Here is a 22,931-nt window from a genome sequence, read left to right as displayed (position 1 = left end):
TCACACTCCAATTTTCCAACACTTCTGACACCTTTCTCTTCATCTACAGGTAATCTAATTTTTGACATACTTTCTGCTTTGATCTCTAACCACTTCATAGCCTCCGCTTTCTTCTGCATGAAGAGTTTTTTTTCTGCAGTCTCTTGCAAAATCCTACACCTCATTCTAGACTCCTTACTTACAGGGAAGAGTTCGCTTCTACCTATCTTCCCCAGTTCTGATGAAAGGTCTTGATTTAAAATGTTGACTGTCCCATTAGATGCTGCCTGTCCCAATAAGTTCCTTCAGCACCTTCTGTGTTGTGTTCAGATTCTGAGGCTCTTGTGTCTCCACTGTGCAGATTCACTGTGGTATCCTAAAGTCTGGATTGACCTATCAGTATAGTCTTGAAGGACTACTGTGTCAAAAATGTTGCCTTCTAGATGTGATGTTAGATTAATGCTCTGCCGGTATTCTGAGTAATTATTTTATAGTTTAAGGGAGTTATCTTCAGATTCTACCGAATATTTGTTATTCTAAATGTATTTTCCACAAGTTGAGCAAGTTGCCAGAGGAAGTGGTAGAGATGGGACAATCAAAATGCTTAAAAGATATTTGGACAGATTGGCATAGAGGGATATGGCCTAAAGACAGGCAAATGGACTATCTCAATAAGGAAAACTGGTCAACTGGCCAAAGAGTTTCTTTCTGTGCTGAATAGCTTTATGAATCTGACAATAATTCTAAAGCGCAGTCTCTAGTCTTTACCTCATTAGTTATGACTTACAAGATATGATGTGTACAAATTATTTGCTGGTTTCCTTCTATCCCAATAGTAAACATTCTCAATATTTCACTGAAAATTGTTTCTGTGCATCTTGAGTTAGAGTATTGTTTTTTCACATTAATGTGCATTTCAAATCCATACATCTGCATTGATGAGAAATGGGGGTTGGATTTATGTCTTCTGAATTGTATTTAGATATATCAATACAAGTAGTTATATGTGCTTCAAAAAATTTTCTCTGCTCCACATGCCTATCTTTAAAAATGACAGGTCTACCATCCCTTGTATTTGCACCTGTAGTTAGAAATTGGATATGATTGTTTGGCATGTAAAATGGGTGTTGCATTTAGTGGAAATGATCAAAATAGAAAATGGCACAAAACAAGTGAAATTTATCTCTTAAAAAATCACCCATGTGTCTCTTGCTCTGAGTATTTTTAAATCATTGCCCGAACAAGTCTCAACAACAACAGTATGTTGATGCCCCATTACTTCTGCACTGACTGCTGGGAAATGAGTCATTAGCCTTCAAGAACAGAGTCCATGGGAACCAACGTACAGCAGCATGAAAACTTACCTTGGCTGTTGATCTTAAGGGCATATCCTTCTCCAGTATTCTATGGTGTGGATGTGTGCACGTGCACACATCCTTTGCTACTAGTGCACAAAGGAGTTTAAACAGCGCACAAAAGATTGTCACTTTCTACCTCTCTGGCATGTTAACTATATTTCATGATCATACATAATCACATTTCCTTTTCCGGTTTCTGATTAGTCTGCAGATTTTAGAACTGGCTTATTTATAATGTTTTTATTGAAGAAATCATTGATTCACTGTGTCAAATTCCAAAGAAGCAAAGGCTATGAAGCGCAAAAGAAGTGCTAGTTCATTTTAAATGGAATGGCTTATTATCCATAGAATAGCTTTTGGTTTACTTCCACTTAAAAATTCAATGCGCACATGTTGTTTTCACTGGGCAAAATGTTGCACAGCTCAAGATTTTTGCATACACAGATCATTACAAATTAGAGGGATCATTGATTCTTATGTCTACAGAAGGTGAAGCCTCAAGTGAGGAACATCCATCACCAAGGGGATCCCCACCATTCAGTCCATGCCATCTTTTTGAAGCTACCATCAAACCGGAGTCCTACACCACCAGATAAAAGATCATTTACTTCCGTTCAGCCATTCATTTGGGTCTTGAACTACTGTGGTTGGCACAACATTAATCTTTACAGTTTAGCAACACTACGACCCCTTTGATAACTTTGCATTGAAATGGGCTTTGTTCTGATTGTGTTCTTTCTTGTCTGCAACTTGTGTTTTCCTTGTGAATGCTGATAATGTGATGCTATGTACCTGTGCCTTTACTGTGGCTGCAAATATTCTTTTCATTGCCCCTGTGGATACATACTTGCATACACATGAAAATAAACTTGACTTTGACTTGATCTTGATCTCACAGCCACCTTTGTTGTTCTCTCAGATATTGTTTGTTCAGATAAGCAATTTCTCCCTAATTTTCAGAAGATAATTTCTATCCCTTTGTACTTCCACTATCTCCCCAATTGTCTGACCTATGGTGTGTTTCACTATACACCCTCTATCATACTAACCAGATCACTTCTCCTTGAAGCTTTCATCATGAATATTTTCACTGCTTTCCTTTCCTCCCCTACTCATTCCTTGCAAATTCTGCCTCTTCTATTCATTAACTTTTCAGCAGAGATAAATTCTGTTGTAGAGTGTCGCATTTCCCTATTGCTTAGCTGAAATGCAAAGTCAATGTTTCATTGTAATATCTTACTGGCCTTCCACAATCTATTTATTCAAAACCTTCTTTATATTCAAGTTTACCTTTTTGTTTTTCCAGTTGAAGCTGGGTGGTAAGAGGAAGTGAAATGGTTCTTTGTTCTGCTGCTTTTCATGAATTGTTCAAACCTGAAAGATTTAATCTGCACATTATTTCTTACAACTTCTTCAGGGAGTCCATACGTACCAATGATTGAATTTCACACCTATCTTGCATTCTGTGGTGGAAAATTTCTCTAAATGCTTTACACCCTGCCACTACAAATAGCTGTATATTGCTACTAAGAAAACAGATCAAAGAACACAGAATAGTACAACACAGTACAGGCCCTTCAGCCCACTCTATTATGCTGACTATATAAACTTGTTATAAACATGAGAAAGTCTGCTGATGCTGAAATCCAAAGCAACACACACAAAATGCTAGAGGAACTTAGCAGATCAGGTAGCCTCTATGGAAATAAAGAAACAGTTAATGCTTTGGACTGAGACCCTTCTTCAGGACTGGAAAGAAAGGAGGAAGATGCGAGAAAAAAAGGGTGGGGGGAGGGGAAGAAGGAGCAGCCGGAAGGTGATAGGTGAGAACATGGGTAGGAAAGGTAAAGGATTGGAGGAAAATTAATCTGATAGGAGAGCAGAGTGGACCACTGGAGAAAGAGAAGAAGGAGACAACCCGGGGTGAGGTGATAGGTGGGAGAGAAGAGTTAAGAGATCAGATTAAGGAATAAGTGAAAAGTGGAGGGGGAGGATTTTTTTTACTGGAAGGAAGAATTGATATTCATGCTATCAAGTCGGAGGCTATTCAGATGGAATATAAGGTGTTGCTCCCCCACTCTGAGGGTCTCGTCATGGCACAAGAGGAGGGCATGGACCAACATGTCGAAATGGGAATGGGAATCAGAATTAAAATGCTTGGTCACTGGGATGGAGCAGAGGTGCTCAACAAAGTGGTCCCCTGATTTATGACAGGTCTCAGCAATGTAGAGGTGGCTGCATTGGGAACATCAGATGCAATAGATGACCCCAACAAATTCGCAGGTGAAGTGTTGCCTCAACTGGCCAGACTGTTTGGGGCCCTGAATGAAGGTGAAGGAGGAGGTGAAAGAGCAGCAGATGTAGCACTTTGGCCATTTGCAGAGATAAGTGCCAGGAGAAAGATTAATGGGGAAGGATAGATGGACAAGAGAATCAGAGAGGGAACAATATCTGCAGAAAGTGAAGAGAGGGAAGGAGATAAAGATATGTTTGGTGGTGGGATCCCTGCAGAAAGTGAAAAGAGGGGAGGAGGATAAAGATATGTTTGGTGGTAGGATCCCATTGAAGATGGTGGAAGTTGCAGAGAATGATTTATTGAATGATGGGAACTCTATCACTGTTAAGATGGCGGGAAGAAGGGATGAGTGCCGATGTTTGGAAAATGGAAGAGATGCGCATAAGGTGGAGAAAGGGAAACCCCGTTCTTGAAAGAGGAGGACATCTCTAATATCCCGGAAAGGAAAGCTGTGTCCTAGGAACAGATGTGGCGGACACAAAGGAACTGAGAAAAGGAAATGGCAATGTTATAGGGAGGATGGGAGAAAGTCTAGTCAAAATAGCCATGGCAGTCAGTGGGTTATAAAAGCTATTGGTAGACAGTTTGTCTCCAGAGATAGAGTCTGACAGATTGAGAAATGGGAGAGAGGTGTCCGAAATGGACCGAGTGAATATAAGGGCAGGGTGGAAGTTGGAGGCAAAGTTGATAAAATTGACGAGGTCAGCATAGGTGCATGAAATAGCAGCAATGCAGTTATCAGTGTAGTGGAGGAAGTGTTGGAGACCATTACCGGTGGAGACTTGGAACATTCACTGTTCTATGTAGCCAATGAAAAGGAAGGCATAGTTGAGGCCCTTGCAGGTGCCCATGGCTGCCCCTCAACTCTGCAGAAAGTGGGAGGGGCTGAAGGAGAAATTGTTGAGATTGAGGACCAGTTCTTCCAGATGGAGAAGGGTGGTGGTGGAGGGGAACTGATTGGTTCTTTTATTGAGAAAGAAGCGGAAAGCTTTAAGGCCTTCTTGATAGGGGATAGAAGTGTAGAGGGTCTGGACATCCATGATGAAAATGAAGCGGTTAGAGCCAAGGGATTGAAAGTTAGTGAGGAGATTGAGAGCTTGAGGAACATGGGTATTGTTGGGAAGGGACTGAACCCAGGCGCTGAAATGAAGCTGAGGTATTAGGACACAAGTTCAGTGGGGCAAGAGCAATTCTGCAGTTCTGACATAATATGTATCTTCTGGCTCAGACTTTTATATCTTTGTCCTTGCTAATAGTCTAGCTATTGCCTTTATATTTACTACACTGGAGTATTCTACATATGACTCTCCTGTAATTTCAGTATCGCTACTTGTGTCCCCTCTTTATATAACCCTGCTGCTTAATGGACAATTCATGGTGTCTACAATGAAATGTTTTCATGTCTTTATTTGGACTCATGTTTTCATATCTTTATTTGGAATCTGTCTAGCCACGTAATGTAACCATAACATAATTCTTAAAGGGTTGACTGTCTTAACACAAATTATTCACAACCAATCTATCTACACGATCTACCTTTGTTAGTCATTTCTCTCTTCTCTCATAGTCTTTATCTTAGTATTTAAAAACTGTTAGATCGACTCTTAAGTATGCAAGGCATGAAAGATGTGACCCTGTTGCAGGCAAATGGGATAATGTTTCTTGATAAAAGCCCTTTAATGTTCACTAATGTTCTCTAAGGAAGTACATCTGCTCTCCTTATTCAGTTCAGCATTTTGTGGCTCAGAACATAGCATTGAAGTCAATATTTTACTGCCTCTGATACTGGCTTGGTAATGAGTTCCAGGATGATTGATGCTGCCATTTGTCTACATCCTATGAATACTCCTCAAACTATGAGGTTCACAAGGCTGATTCCAGGAATGGGGGGTTCACGAGGATGATTCCGAGAATGAAAGTGTTAACATATGAGGAGCATTTGACAGCTTTGAGCCTGTACTCACTGGAATTTAGAAGAATGCATGGTGATCTTATTGAAATCTACAGAATGTTGAAAGGACTGGATAAGGTGGATGAGGAGAGGATGTTTTCTCTGGTGGGGATATCCAGAACTAGAGGGCACAGCCTCAAAATTGAGGGGCCTTTTAGAACAGAAGTAAGGAGGAACCTTTTCCGCTAGAGGGTAGTGAATCTGTGCAATGCCCTGCCACAGACTGTGGTTGAGGCCAAGTCCAAGGGTATGTTTAAAGCGCAAGTTGATAGATTCCTGATTGGTTGGGGCATCAAAGGATATGGTGAGAGGACAAGAGTATGGGGCTGAGTGGGATCCGGGTTCAGCCACGATGAAATGGTGTAGTGGACCTAATGAGATGAATGACCTAATTCTGCTCCTATGTCTTATGGTCTTATGTTCTTAATACATTAAAAAAGTCTCTTTTAAACTGATCTGAATTACCTTATCTGTTAATTGAGGGAAGCAACTAGGAACTGTGGTATATAGTATAGTATAACTATGGCACTGCAACACAGCAGGTAGTGTTGTGCGACCAGCTGCTGTAATTCATGCCGACAACTTAGGATCACTGCAGTTATCCCTCAAAGGAAAATATTACTTCCAATGCTGATATGAGTACCTGAGACACACTGGTAGTTTTCTGTATCCATGCTGTATAGTTTTGGCTCTATTACTCAATGAGTTATCTCCTCATTCTATCAAAAGCTTTGCATAATTTTGGCTTTATTTTTCCTCTTCAGTTTAACTTTCTTTGTGTTCTTTATTGCTTTACCTCTTTCTGTCTGTGTTGCACTTCCCTTGCTTTTATTGGTATCAGACCAGGCTTCCCTTTGACTATTACTTTGCAGCAAACTGATTTTTTTTTCCCTTTTTAATGACGAATTTTTTCCATTTTCAACTTCATCCTTGAACTTCTCATGTGCCATTCATCATTTCTATCAAGAAGGTGGCTTCATCACCTGTTCTGTTGTTGTTCTGTTTCTCTGCAGCAATCCTACAAATGAATCACTCTCTAGATTTTCATCTGAGAGAACGTTGTTGGCCTGAAAGCACGTGCCATCATACCTTCTATCGTGCTTTTGTAAGACTACTGGGGTTCCTCTAGTATGATAAACTATTGAACTTTCAATCTAGCCCATTGTTGCCCTGTTTGCCTGCATTGCACTGAAACAGTAACACTTAATTCTGTATTATATTATTGTTTTCCCTTGTATTACCTCAATGTACTTGTGTATGGAAAGTTCTGAAAGGACGGTTTTCATAGAAAGGCTTTTCACTGAATTTCCTAAGCCTATTTACCAGTTTTTCAGTAGTTGCTCTGAATGGAGTGCGTGGAGAACTGCCTTCAATCTTCTTTTCTATCCTGTTGGTTTCTTCCTATTGCCTTTAACTGCATCCCGCCACCGCATCCCATATTCTGCTGAATGCTAAAATGGTTGAGGATGATTTGCTTCTCCGCTGTCTCTGTGGGTTCTGAGATGTCTGAGAAGTCTGATGAGAGACCCTTAGACTCTGCACAGCTGGGACAGGCAAAGTTTGATGGTGTATTCTGCAAGGTTGCCTGGAGTGTAGTGTGCTCACTATGCAAATGTCAACAACGCTACAGTGTTGAATTCTGGGACAATGAAAAGCTTAGGTGTACTTTGTGAAAAACAAAACATGATTTCTTATGTAATTCCAATAAATTCTTTGATATGCACCATAGAATCCTGAAAGGAATTCCTATCCATAAAAAGGACTGACATGAACTTATGCCAAAGCATATTACTGCCAATTAAAAACCTTTCAAAGTGTAGTGTCTGTGATAATGAAGGAAATTGTGGGGATGAAGTATGAATAATATTAGTTGTAAACATTGATCCTCACTTTTAAACCATTTTCCATCACAGGCAAAGCCCGCCCCACTACTCAGTACATCAATATGGATCACCTTCACAAGAAAGCAGCCATCGTCATCAAAGACCCCCTCCCCTCCACCATCACTATCCAGGCCATGCTCCTTTCTCACTACTACCACCAGGCAGGAGGTACAGGAATCTTAGGTCACAATCCACCAGGATCAGTTAGTCCCCAACAACCATCAGGGCCGGAACCAGAGTGAAGGCTGTCGGGTACTCCCACTTGGAGTACTGTGCTCAGTTCTGGTTGCCTCACTACAGGAAGGATGTGGAAGCCATAGAAAGGGTGCAGAGGAGACTTACAAGGATGTTGCCTGGATTGGGGAGCATGCCTTATGAGAATAGGTTGAGTGAGCTCAGCCTTTTCTCCTTGGAGTGACGGAGGATAAGAGGTGACCTGATAGAGATGTATAAGATGATGAGTGTCATTGATCGTTAGATGGTCAGAGGTTTTTTCCCAGGGCTGAAATGGTTGCCACAAGAGGACACAGGTTTAAGGCGCTGGGGAGTAGGTACAGAGGAGATATCAGGGGTAAGTTTTTTACTCAGAGATTGGTGAGTGCGTGGAATGGGCTGCCAGCAACAGTGGTGGAGGCGGATACGATAGGGTCTTTTAAGAGACTTTTCGATAGGTACATAGAGCTTAGAAAAGTAGAGGGCTCTAGGTAAGCCTAGTAATTTCTAAGGTAGGGACACGTTTGGCACAATTCTATGGGCTGAAGGGCCTGCATTGTGCTGTAGGTTTTCTATGTTTCTATGTAATAAATGTTTATTATCACAACTTACCACAACTCTGAACTGATTCTATGACGTACAGACTCTTAACAACCCATGTTCCCAATATTATCTTTTATTTGCTCTGTTGTCTTTTTCTTCCCCACATTGATTGTTTGTTAGTTTTTGTTTATGTATAGTTTTTCATAGATTCTATTGCACTCCATTATTTTTCCTGTAAAGATTTGCAAGAAAGCAAATTTCAAAGTAGTAAATGTTAACATATACAGAACATGTTTTGATAATACATTTGCTTTGAACGTTAAACTTTGATTTTATTAAATGGAATGGATAAATTGGTTTATTGTGGTCAAATTTACTGAGTTACAGTGAAAAACTTTGTTTTGCATGCAATCCATTCAGATCATTTCATTGCACACAAATACAGAGGTGGTACAAGGGAAAACAATGACAAAATGCAGAATGTGTGTCCCAGTTAAAGAGAACGTGCAGTGCAGGCAGACGATAAGGAGCAAGGGATACAGGGCAAATTGTGAGATCAGGATTCCATTTCATCAGACAAGGGGCTGCTCAATGGTCTGATAATAGTAGGACAGATGTGGTAATTGCATTCAGAATTTTTTATTTTCTGCCAGATGGAAGTGGGGAGAAGAAGGAATGACTGGGTTAGGAGGGGTCTTTGAGTATTTTGACTGCTTTCCCAAGGCAGTGAGATGTATCGACATGGTTTGTGGAGGAGGCTGGTTCCTGAGATGTGCTGAACTGTGTCCATGTGTCTCTGCTGTTCTTGTGATCTTGGGCAGAGCAGTTGCCATGCCGAAATGTGATGCATCAAGGTAGGATGCTTCTATGAAAATTGGTGATGGTTGGCAGGGATATGCTGAACTTCTTTAGCTTCCTAAGGAAGTAGAGATGTCAGTGCTCTTTCTTGGCTTGGTGTTTTTGTGTTTGCACCAGGACAGGGTACTCATGATGTTCACTGCTAGGAACTTATAACTCTCAAGCCCCTCAACCTCAACACTCTTGATGTAAATAGGAGCACCCCGGTTTCTGAAGTCGATGAACAGCCTATCATTTTGCTGATATTGAGGGAAAGATTGTTGTCATAATATGTTGCCACTGGGGTCTCTACCTCCTTCCTATACTCTGATTCATTGTTATTTGAGATTTGACACAGTACAGCGGTGCCACTTTATACTGTATTCACCTGTCTTCACTGCGCTTGGGAAAAATGAGTAAAGACTTGGTTAAAATACAGTATATAAGATCTACAAGGTTTTGACGGGATGGATGGCAATATTTGCAAAATCTTACTTATTTTCACCAAGTGGAATAATCATTTTGTAAAAATAAGAGTTTGCCCACTTAAGAGAATAATGTAACATTTTCTTCTTTTAAAGGGTCTTTTAAATTCACTTCCACACCTAGGCTATTTTCCAGTACCTCCCACCAAGAAGGAGAAGGACAAGGACATACGAACACCACCACCTGCAAACTTCAACCAAGTCCCACATCATTGGAACTTAAAAATAATTAGCTATCTCTTCATCCTTGCTGGGTCTAAATCTTGGAAACTGATGCCTGAAACATTGTGGGAGCACCCAGACAACTGTTGCAATTCAAGGAGGCAGCTCACCACCACCTTCTGAAGCACAGAGAAGGATGGACAATAAATCCTGGTATTTGCTTATGATGGCCAAATATCGAAAAGTGAATAAATAAAAAAAAACTCCCCACACATGTCCTAAAAATAAAACAGTAAATATTTTTGTTGAAGTGTATTAACATGACATTTTGAAAGCATAACATTTCAACTGAATGTCAACTGCAGGGAAGTATGCCGCACACCTTGAGATGGATTGGTAAACTATTTGTATAAAAGGAACAATGTGACAGAGATGTGTAGGAGGGAAGGTGGGAGTTTATCCTCCCTGGATCATTTCATATATGGAGCAATGCAAAATATTGACTACAAAGTACATTTTTTTTCATTCTGTAATCACTGGAGAAAATCAGAAAGCACACACAAGCAGAACTCTAAACAGCCTTGTCCTCATCTGTAAAGGGGGTCAATGCTTCATCCATATCTGAAACTAACTGCCACAATCAGAGAATTTAGGTGCACAGAGTTGTTTCTGCAGTTCAAAGGGTTTTCAAAAGCATTTTAAACTACCACTCAAGAAAGTTTATACTCTGTTATTTTAAGCAGTTCTTAAAATCCTCTAACATAAGCAGTTGTTTCAATTTGCCTCAGATTTTAAATGTCAGTGTATCCCATTTCCTTCTCTCAAATATATACCATACATATGCTTGACTCACCAATAATTTTTAAGCACCAAACTTGAGCTGAAGTAGTTCCTGGACACTTTGCTGTCTCAATAGCATTTCCTGAACCATATGGAGCAGAATGCTGGAAGATATTCAGTGGGTCAAGCAGCATCTATGGAGGCAAAGAGCATAACTTGACATTTCGGGTACACACCCTCCATTAAGACTGAAAGGAAACAGGAAAGATTGTCTGTATACAGCAGAATGAAGGGGGTGACATAGGTGGAACAACATGGGGAAAGTACGTATCAGCAGACAGGTGGGGAAGGCATGGGGTGGGACAGAGATTGGTAGATGATTGGTGAAACCAGAAGGGGAAGGGATGATGGACAAATGGATCCAGGTATGAGAGGGAGGTGAAAGCTGTTGACAGATGATATGTGGAAGCAGATGGGGAAAGGATCTTGGACAAATAGATCCAGGTGTGAAAGTCAGGTGGAAGAGATTTTGGCAGATGATAGGTGGAAGCAGGTGGGAAGGGATAATGGACAAATGGATCTAGATGTGAGAGGCAAGTGGTGGAAGAGATGTTGGCAGATGATAGGCAGAAGCAGATGGGGGAAGGGCTGATAGGTGGAGCCAGATGGGGAGATGAACAAAGGGAGACAAAAAGTAGGTGACACGGCGGTGTGTGTGTGTGTGTGTTACCTGGTGGGAAAATTCAGTGTTCTTACCGTTGGGCATTAAGACACCTAGCTGGAATATGAGATGCAATATGAAATTCAGAAGGCCTAAACCATACATTCACTACAACAATAAACTATCTGCTAGAGGATCAGCATCTGTGGGAGAAAAGGAACTGTTGACGACTCGAGTCCTGATGCAAGATTTTGACCCAAAATGCTGACAGATGCAGCTCAACCCACTAACTTCCTCCAGCAGATTGTTTGTTCCTCCACAGTCCAGCATCTGCAGTCTCTTGCATCATCATGAAGTCACTCCAGTTCGACCTGTACTACTGTACTCAGCCACCTAGAGCAATCTGTGCTGCACCATACCACCTGTCTAATGGTAGCTGCACGTTGGTACCATTAGCATTGTGGTAAAACATAGAAACATAGAAACATAGAAAATAGGTGCAGGAGTAGGCTATTCGGCCCTTCGAGCCTGCACTGCCATTTATTATGATCATGGCTGATCATCCAACTCAGAACCCCGCCCCAGCCTTCCCTCCATACCCCCTGACCCCCGTAGCCACAAGGGCCATATCTAACTCCCTCTTAAATATAACACAGCGTTGTTGCAGTAACTGTACTGACTAGTACCTGTATAGTCTATGCAGTCATACCAACTTATCACACAGCTGGTGGGTACTCTGCCCACCGTTAATGAGCTATCACATGAATTGCTCTATAATAAGGATGATGATATAGTAACCACTAAATTAATCTGATAATCATGTCTGTGGGTCCAAGGCTGGGAGTATCCGATCCCTGTCGCTGAGGAGACACAAGAGATTACTTCTTGGGTGGGGGATAAAACACGGCAGGATATTACACTCAAAAAACAGTTACTTCCCCTAGTCCATCAGGCTTATCAACACTTCCATCTATTAATCCACCCAACAACCCACTACCACTACATATACAGCACTTAACATGCACATACAATGAGTCTATGTATGCAACAGTTACTTGTATGTTGTGTATTATAGGATTGTTTTTAGATTTATATTTATTGTGTTTTTGAGAGGGAGGGGATTTATTGCACTCTTTATGCTTATTGTGCTTTCCTATGCTGCATCCGGAGTATCAATCATTTTATTCTCCTTTTCCTGTGTGCGCTGAAGAGAGACAATAAACAACCGTAAATCTTGAATATTGAATGCTGGCTACAGCAGGGTTTAGCTGCAGAGGGTGCAGGTCCTACCAACACAGTCTTCCTGAGAAGTACCAAGGTGAAATCACCAGAGCAGCTCAGGTGGTCAAACTATTACCGGAACAAGACACACAAAATGCTGGAGGAAGCAGAACCAGGATCAGGTTTCATGTCATCGGCATTTGCCATGAAATATGTTGATGTTTTGAGGCAGCAGTACATTGCAGTACACAATAATAAAATCTGTGAATTACAGTAAGTATATATATTATTTAAAAAGTTAAATTCAATAAGTAGAGCAAAGCAGTTCTGAAATCGAAATGAATTGAATTGAACTGAATTAAATTGAATTGAATTTATTACCTACATCCTTCATATACATGAGGATAAAAATCTTTACGTTACGTCTCCGTTCAAACGTGCAATGTGCAAATATAGTAATTTACAATAAATATTAAGTACAACAGAATAGTCAATATAACATAGAAATATAGTTTCATCAGCATGAATTAATCAGTCTGATGGCCTGGTGGGTAAAGCTGTCCCAGAGCCTGTTGGTCCTGGCTTTTATGCTGCGGTACCGTTTCCCAGATGGTAGCAGCTGGAACAGTTTGTGGTTGGGGTGACTCGGGTCTCCAAAGATCCTACACACCTGTCTTTGTAAATGTCCTGAATGGTGGGAAGTTCACATCTACAGATGCGCTGGGATATCCACACTACTCTCTGCAGAGTCCTGCAATTGAGGGAAGGACAGTTCCCGTGAACATAGTTCATGGGTTCAAATTCCATTCATACATCTGATGGTGGAGGGGAAGAAACTGTTTCTGAATCACTGAGTGTGTGCCTTTAGGCTCCAGTATCTCCTCCCTGATGGTAGGAATCAGAAAAGGGCATGCCCTGGGTAATGGGTGTCATAAATGATGGATACCATCTTTTTGAGGCATCGCTCCTTAAAGATGTCCAGGATGCCGTGGAGGCTCGTGCCCTTGAGTTTATAACTTTCTGCAGCATATTACGATCCTGTGCAGTGCGCCTCCTCCCATACCAGATGGTGATGCAGGCCAGGTAGCATCTATGGAAATGAATAAGCAGTCAACTTTTGGGACCAAGACCCTTCTTCAGGACTATTATTGGAGGTGATTTGTCCTTTGAGCGATAACTGTAGTGTTATTAAGTCAGGTGGGTAGTTGGAGCAGAGTAGCTTGCTGAACAACACTACCTGCTGTGTTGCAGTGCTGTTATTGTATTATATTAACTACCATAGTACCTATTTGTTTTCCTCATTTAACAGTTAAGACAGTTCAGATCAGCTTAAAAGAGATTTGTTTTTATTTAATCAGCAAATGGCGCATTGATTACTCTTGAAATGTATACCAAGCCAGTATCAGAGGGCAGTTATCAATCCCATTGCTTTCTGTTTTGAGTCACTTAAAAGCCAGAATTGACAGAATTCCTTCCCTGGACCAGAAGCACAAGAGAATCTGCAGATTCTGGAAATCCAGAGTAACACACACAAGATGCTAAAGGAACTCATCAGCTCAAGCAGCATCCATGGAAATGAATAAGCAGTTGATATTTCAGACCGAGACCCTTTATCAGCACAGAAAAGGAAGGGGGAAGAAGCCAGAATAAGAAGGTGGCGGGGGGAGGGGGGAGGTAGGAAGAAGTACAAGCTAAAATGTGATAGGTGAAACCAGGCGCATGTGGGGAGGGTGGGGGAGGGATGAAGTAAGAAGCTGGGAGATGATAGGTGGAAAAGGCAAAGGGCCGAAGAAGAAGGAATCTGATAGCAGGAGAGTGGACCACTGGGGGAAGGTGTTAGGCAGGTGAGGAGACGAGAAAAGATAATAGGAGAGCCTGAGTGGGGAACTGAAGAAGAGGGAAGGGGGAGCAGAAAAATACCAGGAGTTAGAAATATCGATGTTCATACCATCAGGCCAGAGGCTACCCAGTCGGAATATGAGCTGTTGCTCCTCCGACTAGAGAGTGGCCTCATAGTGGCAGTAGAAGAGGCCATGGACTGACGTGTTGGATTGGGAATGGGGATTGGAATTAAAATGGTTGGACACCAGGAAATCCTGCTTGTTCCAGGCGGAGCAAAGGTGCTCAACAAAGTGGTCTCCAATCTACGTCAGGTTGGGAGCCAGAAGGGCTGTTTTGCCAGAAAGGTAATTTCATGACCAATGTTTCTAATATTTCACATTAGTTTAATCACATGAATTTCCATAGCTGCTGTATGGGATTCAAACTCATGTACCCTAAATCAAGACACTAAAACACTTAACAAGTTTAAAAAATTATTTTAAAATAATTTAATGAACAAATATAAAATAAGTGATTTAAAATGAATGGGAGTAATGTAAATAAATGATACTTGGATTTGGATTTTGTGTTAAAAGATTTATGAAATTTTTTGTTTTGATATGATGATTGACATCAAATGTGTTGTATAAGTGAGAGGGGTAGGCGTAATAAGCTGTAGCTTTAGCCTACACCCTTCGGTCTGTTTTAAAGAATATCTATTTTTTTTGCTGTAATTTTGTCCTATGTAATCATCATTGAAAATGATGCAACACGCACAAAATGTTGAATTCCCAGCATCTGCAGAGTTCCTCGAGTTTGCGTTGAAAATTATGCTTTTTGTTATGTTTGTACTGACCAAAATAAATTTCATTCATTTGTTCATTCAAGAGGCCAGGCCATCGGATCACAGTCGACCATGCAATGCATCCTTATATATTCCATTGCCAATGAAAGGCAGCCCATAACGAGCTGCAATCCTTTGGAGATAATAATGACTCACTAATTGCTGTAGACCTATGCGACGCTTCGACTGTTTCAATGTTTCTAGGTGTGAAAGTTAAAACCAACCCTTAACTTAAAGCTGTCTGGAAACACCCAGTAAAGTGAAGTAGTAGAGCTCATTGTATGTGACTTTGGAGTCAAGCCCACAGTGTTTTGTAAGTTAAGTTCCTATTTCTCTGCATGAGTAACTGGTTTCTACTATGAAGTCAGCATGTACAGGCAGAGAAAGGTAAAGATTATTTAAATAGCTCAGTTTTGTAAGGTGATTTCAAGATTACTAAGAAGTTAACGACTCATAGATTTTTATCTTCAGCTGCTGTTACATTATGCTTTGAAGGCACTCAAGATCTCAAAAACATCACAGGCACCAACTGTGATGTTGACTAATGACCGAGACTTGATGTAAGATGGAGTCCAGCAGACTGACTCAAGCCGTGTGATACCTGATTATAGGTGCAGGGCTCAGGTCACGCCAGACATGTATACTCATAAACAATCCGCAGACAGAAAGAGTCACAGATTCATGCACCACAGAAACAGGTCCTTTGGCCCAAGTGATCCATACTCACTAAGGTTTCCATCTAGGCAAGTTCTATTTGCCCATGTTTGGCCCTTATCCCTCTAAACCTTTCCTATCCAAGTGCCTGTCCAAGTGTCTTCTAAATATTGTCAATGTATCTGTCTCAAATACGTTGTCTGGCACTTCATTCCATGTACTGATCACCAGCCCCTGAGTGAAAAAGCTGCTCTCCAGGTTCCTTTTAAATCTTTTACCTCTTACTTAAACCTATGCCCTCTGTTTCTTAATTGCCCAACCCTGAGAAACAGACCGTCATCATCAAAACTGTCTATGCCCCTCATGATTTCATACACCTCAATAAGATCAGCCCTTATTCCTCTCTGCTCCAATCAATAGTCTTAACCTGCTCACTATCTTGCTATAATTCAGTCACCTGAGTCCTGGCAAAATTTTGTACCATCTTTCAGATGAATGACAACTTTCTTACCAAAACAGACCCAATATTCCAAATGTGGCCTCACCGCTGATCAGTTGATCAGTTTTGTGCAAGTTGGTTGGATATGGGTTGGGTCAGGCTCAGTCAGATCTTTTATTTGAGCAGAACAAGATAATATTAGTTTAACATAACCAAAGGTTGCTGAGCAGGATGGTGGAGGATTGAACGTAGGAAGCTCGATCTACTTCATTATTACTGGGTCTCTTCAGAAAATGAATGCCTTTCAAATCAAGTAACACTGATTATACTAGCAAGTTATTGCTCTTTTATTGGCTCAAAATACAAAGTTGAAGAGTAGAACTGAGCCAGAAAGTTTGCAAACAGCAATGCATGTTCTTAATTGAAGAACAGGAAGATTCAAAAAGTGTAGTGAAATGTCATGGGAAGGTCCAAGGTTTGCAAGTAATGGTACGATCAACCCTCTTGTCTTTGTGCTCGCACCCATTAAGATTCTGAGTTTCACTAGTCACTGCCAAGTTCACTTACCACACAGTTATCATTGCTTCTGTTCAGCTGATCTTTATTTTGTTTTATCCACCCCTGACTTAGACTATACTGGACTGCTTGGGCTTAATTTGCAGTTCCCCAAGAGACAACGTGTTGTTTCAGGAGTCTTGCTTATCTTTGCGATAAGAATCCGAAGAATATTTTCTGGGGTCTGGGTTCAAAACGTATGGTTAGGGTTGGGATGGTTTAAACTGAGGTATATATTTGCCAACCTGTCAATCATCAAAACCCCCTCCTGCAGCTATTTTATTGTTTGTTCAAGCCAGCTACTATAAACATGCTGATATAAACAGGCTCAGAATTAAACAAATCCAAAAACAACACAACCCATGACTTAATTAAAGTGACTTTTAAAAACAAACCCAGATACACTCAGTGTAAGTGGATAGAATCAATGATCTAAATTAGTCATGAGATAAATATAATGAAGCCTCCTCCCATTGTACATCAGTCTTACCTGTGTTCACTGATAGGTAGTAGTGTACTGTGTTGTGCAAAAGGAACCCCATCAGAATCTCACCAAGCAGAACCTTAGCTCTTTCTTTGCCTTCTGGGCTTGGACACATTTTCAGTGAGTGGTCCTTTATAAGGCATTGGTCAGTCTGCATTTGGAATATGGTGAGTGGTTTTGGGCACCTTATCTAGGATAAGATGTGCTGGCATGGAGATGGTCCAGGGTCCAGACCAAGTTCACAAGGATTATTCCTAGTATGAAAGGGTTAACATATGAGGATCATTTGATGGCTCTGGGCCTGTATTCGCTGGAGTTTAGAAGAACGGTGGGGGGCGGAGGGGGTGGATCTATTGCAACTTATCGAATATTGAAAGGTTTACATAGAATGGACATGGAGAGGATGGTTCCTGTAGTAGGGGAATACAAGACCAGAGGGCACAGCCTCAGAACATAAGGATGACCCTTTAGGACACAGATCAGGAGGAATTTCTATAGCTAGAGAGTGGTGAATCTGTAGAATTCATTGCCACCGATAGCTGTGGAGGCCAAGTCATTGGGTATATTAAAGATGGAGGTTGATGGGTTCTTGATTAGTAAAGGTATCGAGGTTAATGGGGAGAAGGAAGGAGAATGAGGCTTAAGGGGATAATTAATGAGCCATGATAAAATGGTGGAGCAGAGCCTCGAATGGCTGACTGGTCTAATTCTGCTCCTACATATGTCTTATGGTCTTATGGCCCCAGGCAGGGTTATCATTTGCCTAGTCAGAACTTGGTGAGATTTTGCTTCTGTGAGATTTTTTTTGCACATTCCTGACAATCCTTTTCAGTATGAAGCTGGGATATGGCTGAAATCAGCAAACCTGCAATTTATTGCTCATCCCTGATCACAGTAAGGACATCCAGAACCAACTGCACAGTTTAGAAACCAGATTGGATAGAGAAGGTAGGTTCTCTTTTGGGAACCATTGACCTTTGACAACAGTCCAGGCACTTTTGTGTTATTTTCTCTCTCTTGAAGCTCACCTGAGCAGCACAGTGGTGTGACCACTTGAGATACTGCCTCACAGTGCCAGAGAGCCAGGTTCAATCCTAATCTCAGATGCTATCGTTGTGGAGTACATACATTCTCCCTGTGACAACGTGAGTTCATTTTGAGTGCTGCGGCTTCCTCCCACAATCAAGGATGTAGAGATTGATAGGTTGATTGGCCACTGTGAGTTACCCTAAGTTCAAACAGTAGTGTCTGGGTGAGTTGATATGAATGTGGGAAGAGTAACAAATGGGAAAAATGTAGGATAAGTGTAAGATGGTGAATCATGGCTGAAGTTAATGTGTTTATTATTGCCACGTTTGGATGGCATCTAGACAGATGATTCCATACATACTGTAAGTACACTGAGGTAGTACAAGATAAAACAGGAAAAGAATATAGACTATAATGTAGCAGCTCCAGAAAAAGTGCAGTGCAGGTAGACATATAAAGTGCAAAGGCCATGACAAGGTAGAAAGAGATTTCAAGAGGTCATCTTTATCATTCAAGAGGTCCATTCAAGAATCTTATAACAGCAGGATAGAATCTGTCCTTGAGCATGGTGATACATTCTCCCTAGTGTTTGTATCTTCTACTCAATGGAAAGGAGAAAGCGAAAATATGGATTGGGAGGGGTCCTTGATTGCATTGGTTGCTTTTGCTGAGGCAACAGGATGCACAGATGGGGTCAATAGGGGTGGGGTGGGGGAGGCAGATGTGTGTGATGGATTGGGATGTGTTCATAGCTCTCTGCAATTTCTTGTGGTTTTTGGTTAAGCAATTGCATTACTAGCCTGTCCAGTTTGTCTGTCTGAATCTATGGCTCTATAAATATCATGATTCATGGGTCTGAAGTTAAAAAAAAACTGCATTATGGGATCTGAACTCAGAACGACAAGAATGGTAGTCCAGGATCATTAGCAATAAGGTATCAGGTTGAACTGTTCTCATTCAAAGCCGAACTAATCGGCATCAATAGATGTAAGCATAGGTGGCAGATCTGAATCTTTAGATCCCTGCAAGGAAACTTCCAACAAGGATTTTGAGATGAGGAACAGGTGGAGCAGTGCTTAGACTAATTTCCTCACCTCACCCCAGGCATTGGAGTTAATTGTTTTAGAGTAAAGCCTGATTTATACTTCCGCGTCGCCACAAAGCCGACACGGATCCCTACGCCAGAGCCTGCGTTGCTGCGACACGCACCTCTCCCAAAATGTAACCACGCGTTGCAGCAACGCAGACTGTAAGAACTGTGATTGGTCTGCTTGGTAGCATCACATTTCCTCCTACGCTGCAATAGCTTCCCATTGGGTGATTGAAGGGCAGGGAAGGAACTCTGGCTGCAATGCTTTCCATAAAGCTTTACAGACCTCCGAAATTATGGAGGACACATTTCGCTTTTATGAAAAAAGACGTTCGCTTCTTGTTTACCCCGAGAAAAGCTACCATGACCATGAAGCCTTGCACGGGCAGATGTGTGCGCATGCGTGACATGCGCGAATTGCAGAGCGATGCAGACACACCAGCGCACAAGTATAAATGCTCACAACACGCGTAGGTCACTTGCGTAGGTTATGGCGTCGAGTTGACGCAGAAGTATAAATCAGGCTTTAGTCTTCCAACTCAATGTAGAGCAGTTTCAAAGCAGCACATTTCAGTTTGAACCTCATAGACACAACTGAAACATACTGGGTGAACTTTTTAATTGCTATTAGAGAGCCAGCCATTTGGGGAACGGACTTACAGGCGAATGGAAGAAAAAACCTGGAATCAATTAATTGGTGATAAGCAGAGGGTATCAGAATCTTTCCGTGCAGATGAACTGAATAAGCCAATCAGTATTTTAGCCCATGGAAAATTTCATAGGGTGTTGTAGCCAAGACAGACCTGATAGATAGGTCAGAGAGTGCATAAGGTGCTCAGCTCTAGAGAGAACTATCGTGTAAATACCATCCCGTGCAGTTTCTTCACAACAGTAATCAGATGCTGTTAGTGATTCGCTGAGTAAAACTTGAGTAATTATGAAATTGTCCCAATCCTGTTGCATGACTCACAGGATTTTACCTCACTACAGCGTATACCTGGCACTCTGCCTACATCAATAAACTAGTGAATTGCTTGTTGCACCATAACATGGGCTTATATCTACCAAAACCACAAGGGGGAGTGTCACTATCACAATCTCCATTAAAGTGTTACACACAAAAAGTGCTGGTGAACACAGCAGGCCAGGCAGCACCTATAGGAAGGTACCTCTTCCTACGGATGCTGCCTGGCCTGCTGCGTTCACCAGCATTTTTGTGTGTGTGTTGCTTGAAATTCCAGCATCTGCAGATTTCCTTGTGTTTGCTCCATTAAAGTATTGTTCCTTCACAAATTCTGCATGCCTTCAATGATTTTAAGCTCTAGATATGAGTAAGATCTCTCTTGAGTAACCTGCTGACCTCCTGAAGTTAGTAGTGTTCACACTGGCAATAAACTGTCGATGCTGGTTAATCTTTTTACTCTCATTGACCTCAGAAATCCCATCCAGCTGGTCAAACTGTGTGCATCCACTGCTGATGCAAAAGTATTGAACAATCAAAATCAATGGAAGCGAAGTAGAGAACACAGAAGATCACACATAGAATACCCACCACAAAATTGCCCCACACATCTCCTTTACACTTAACCTCTCTAACCTTAAAAGCATGTCTTTTATTAGAGTAGTAAGTGGGGTAAACAAGTATCCGTTTATTCCAAGATGCATTCATATTGGAAACTCAGGTTTACTTTTAGCTTTTATTATCCTCACAGTCACACACACAGAAACAAGACTCTTGGCCCATCAAATCCATGCCGACCATTAAGCACTTGTTGATACCAATCCTCCACTAATCACATTTTTATTCTCCCCGCATTCTCACCTCCCCCCAGATTCTACCATTCATCTGCAACAGCGGCAACATACAGAGGCCAATTACCCCAACCTCATGTCTTTAGGGATGTGGATGGAAACTTGGGCAGTGACAAGGAGAACCTGCAGGCTCCACACAGGCAGCACCCGGATTGAATCCGGGTCACTAGAGCTGTGAGGTGACGGCTGAACAGATTATATTTCATTGATGGTGACACAAGAAGTTCTGCATATGTTGCTGATCACAGAGGAGGAACAGTGAGAGAGAGTCTCACAGAACTCCTGTTGAAGGGAGGAGGAAAACTTCATCAGGGTAAGCATAACCATGGGTGTGGAAGGTGCTGAGAGAGTAAGGTTTTATTGACTGTGCAAGGTATACCAAATGAGCTTTAGGCATTTTAGATCACTAAGTATGCGTATCACAAGTGCCAAATCAAAAATCACAAAAAAAACACAATGAAGATTCATTATCACGGTCTGTTCTCCGTCAGAGTTCCCCATTAAGTACCTCCTGTTGCTGCATCATTCACATGTGAAGGTGGTCAGGGCACTCAAGGAGATTGTTCCACAGCAGTGCAACAATTGATGTGAGGGAGCAGGGTTCAGAGAAGAGAGGAGAGTGAGGGTCATGGAACTCTGAATGGAGAGCCTCGTCTTTCTCCTCAGGCCAAAACATGGAGCAAGGCTGACGGTGCCCCTTGATGCAGATGACAACTATTGGGTCTAGATGTCTGAGTGGTCTTTACAGCACTGAAACTTAAGAAATGAGCATGCAACTGGAACCTTGAGCAAGAACTTTAAAACACCAGGAATTTACGATATGCTCCCTATTTTATTGTGAGCTCTATATGAAATTCACTCCACATACCCATTGCATCTAATATCTGCCTCGGAAAAAAAATAAAATGGGTTATTATTGACAATATAATTACATGTAGGAAGTAAGACAGGAAAATGATGCTTAGTTGCTCAATTTCCCAATGAGTAACAATGGGTCAAGAACTTCAAAACAGGCAAATTTTGTTTCTTACACTTGATTTGCATGCAAATTGGTCCAATTTACAGACAGCAATAACACTTCAGATGTCCACTGCATATTTTGCAATCGCCGTGGAGCTGATTAAAGTCATTGTTATTGATTCAATCAAATGCAAATTAAAACAACAGGAATTCTGCAGATGCTGGAAATTCAAGCAACATACATCAAAGTTGCTGGTGAACGCAGCAGGCCAAGCAGCATCTATAGGAAGAGGCGCAGTCGACGTTTCAGGCCGAGACCCTTCGTCAGGACTAACTGAAGGAAGAGTGAGTAAGGGATTTGAAAGCTGGAGGGGGAGGGGGAGATGCAAAATGATAGGAGAAGACAGGAGGGGGAGGGATAGAGCCGAGAGCTGGACAGGTGATAGGCAAAAGGGGATACGAGAGGATCATGGGACAGGAGGCCTAGGGAGAAAGACGGGGGGGGGTGACCCAGAGGATGGGCAAGAGGTATATTCAGAGGGACAGAGGGAGAAAAAGGAGAGTGAGAGAAAGAATGTAAATTAAGACAGTTACATTCACTCACATCATGGGGCAAAATCATCCCTAGTGCTGCCCTTGCACCCTGCAAATTCTTTCTGCTTGTTACAGAGCACACTCCTCCACAGGGAACCAGACTCCTCGCTCATTAGGAAGGCATAGGATGGCATTAGAGTACAAGGCTTTACTCAATGGGATGGCTGGCCACACTCACAGAAAAGTTTTGACTGCCGGTGAAAAATTGCTATCAAAAGCATTCACCAAGAAGTATTCACCTGAACATTTGGGAAGTCCTTTGATGTGCACAAACATTTAA

General features: G+C 41.6%; 1 protein-coding gene across 2 annotated transcripts in view; it reads left to right on the top strand.

The window, feature by feature from the left end:
- The window catches only part of nrg1 (neuregulin 1), a 931,591-nt gene that overhangs the window by 655,515 nt on the left and 253,145 nt on the right, over nucleotides 1-22,931 (top strand). The window lies entirely within an intron of this gene.

This window comes from Mobula hypostoma, chromosome 4, assembly GCF_963921235.1.
Source record: "Mobula hypostoma chromosome 4, sMobHyp1.1, whole genome shotgun sequence".
NCBI lineage: Eukaryota > Metazoa > Chordata > Chondrichthyes > Myliobatiformes > Myliobatidae > Mobula > Mobula hypostoma.
The sequence above is the reverse complement of the archived record's forward strand: the minus strand, read 5'-3'. Positions and strand labels throughout refer to the sequence as shown.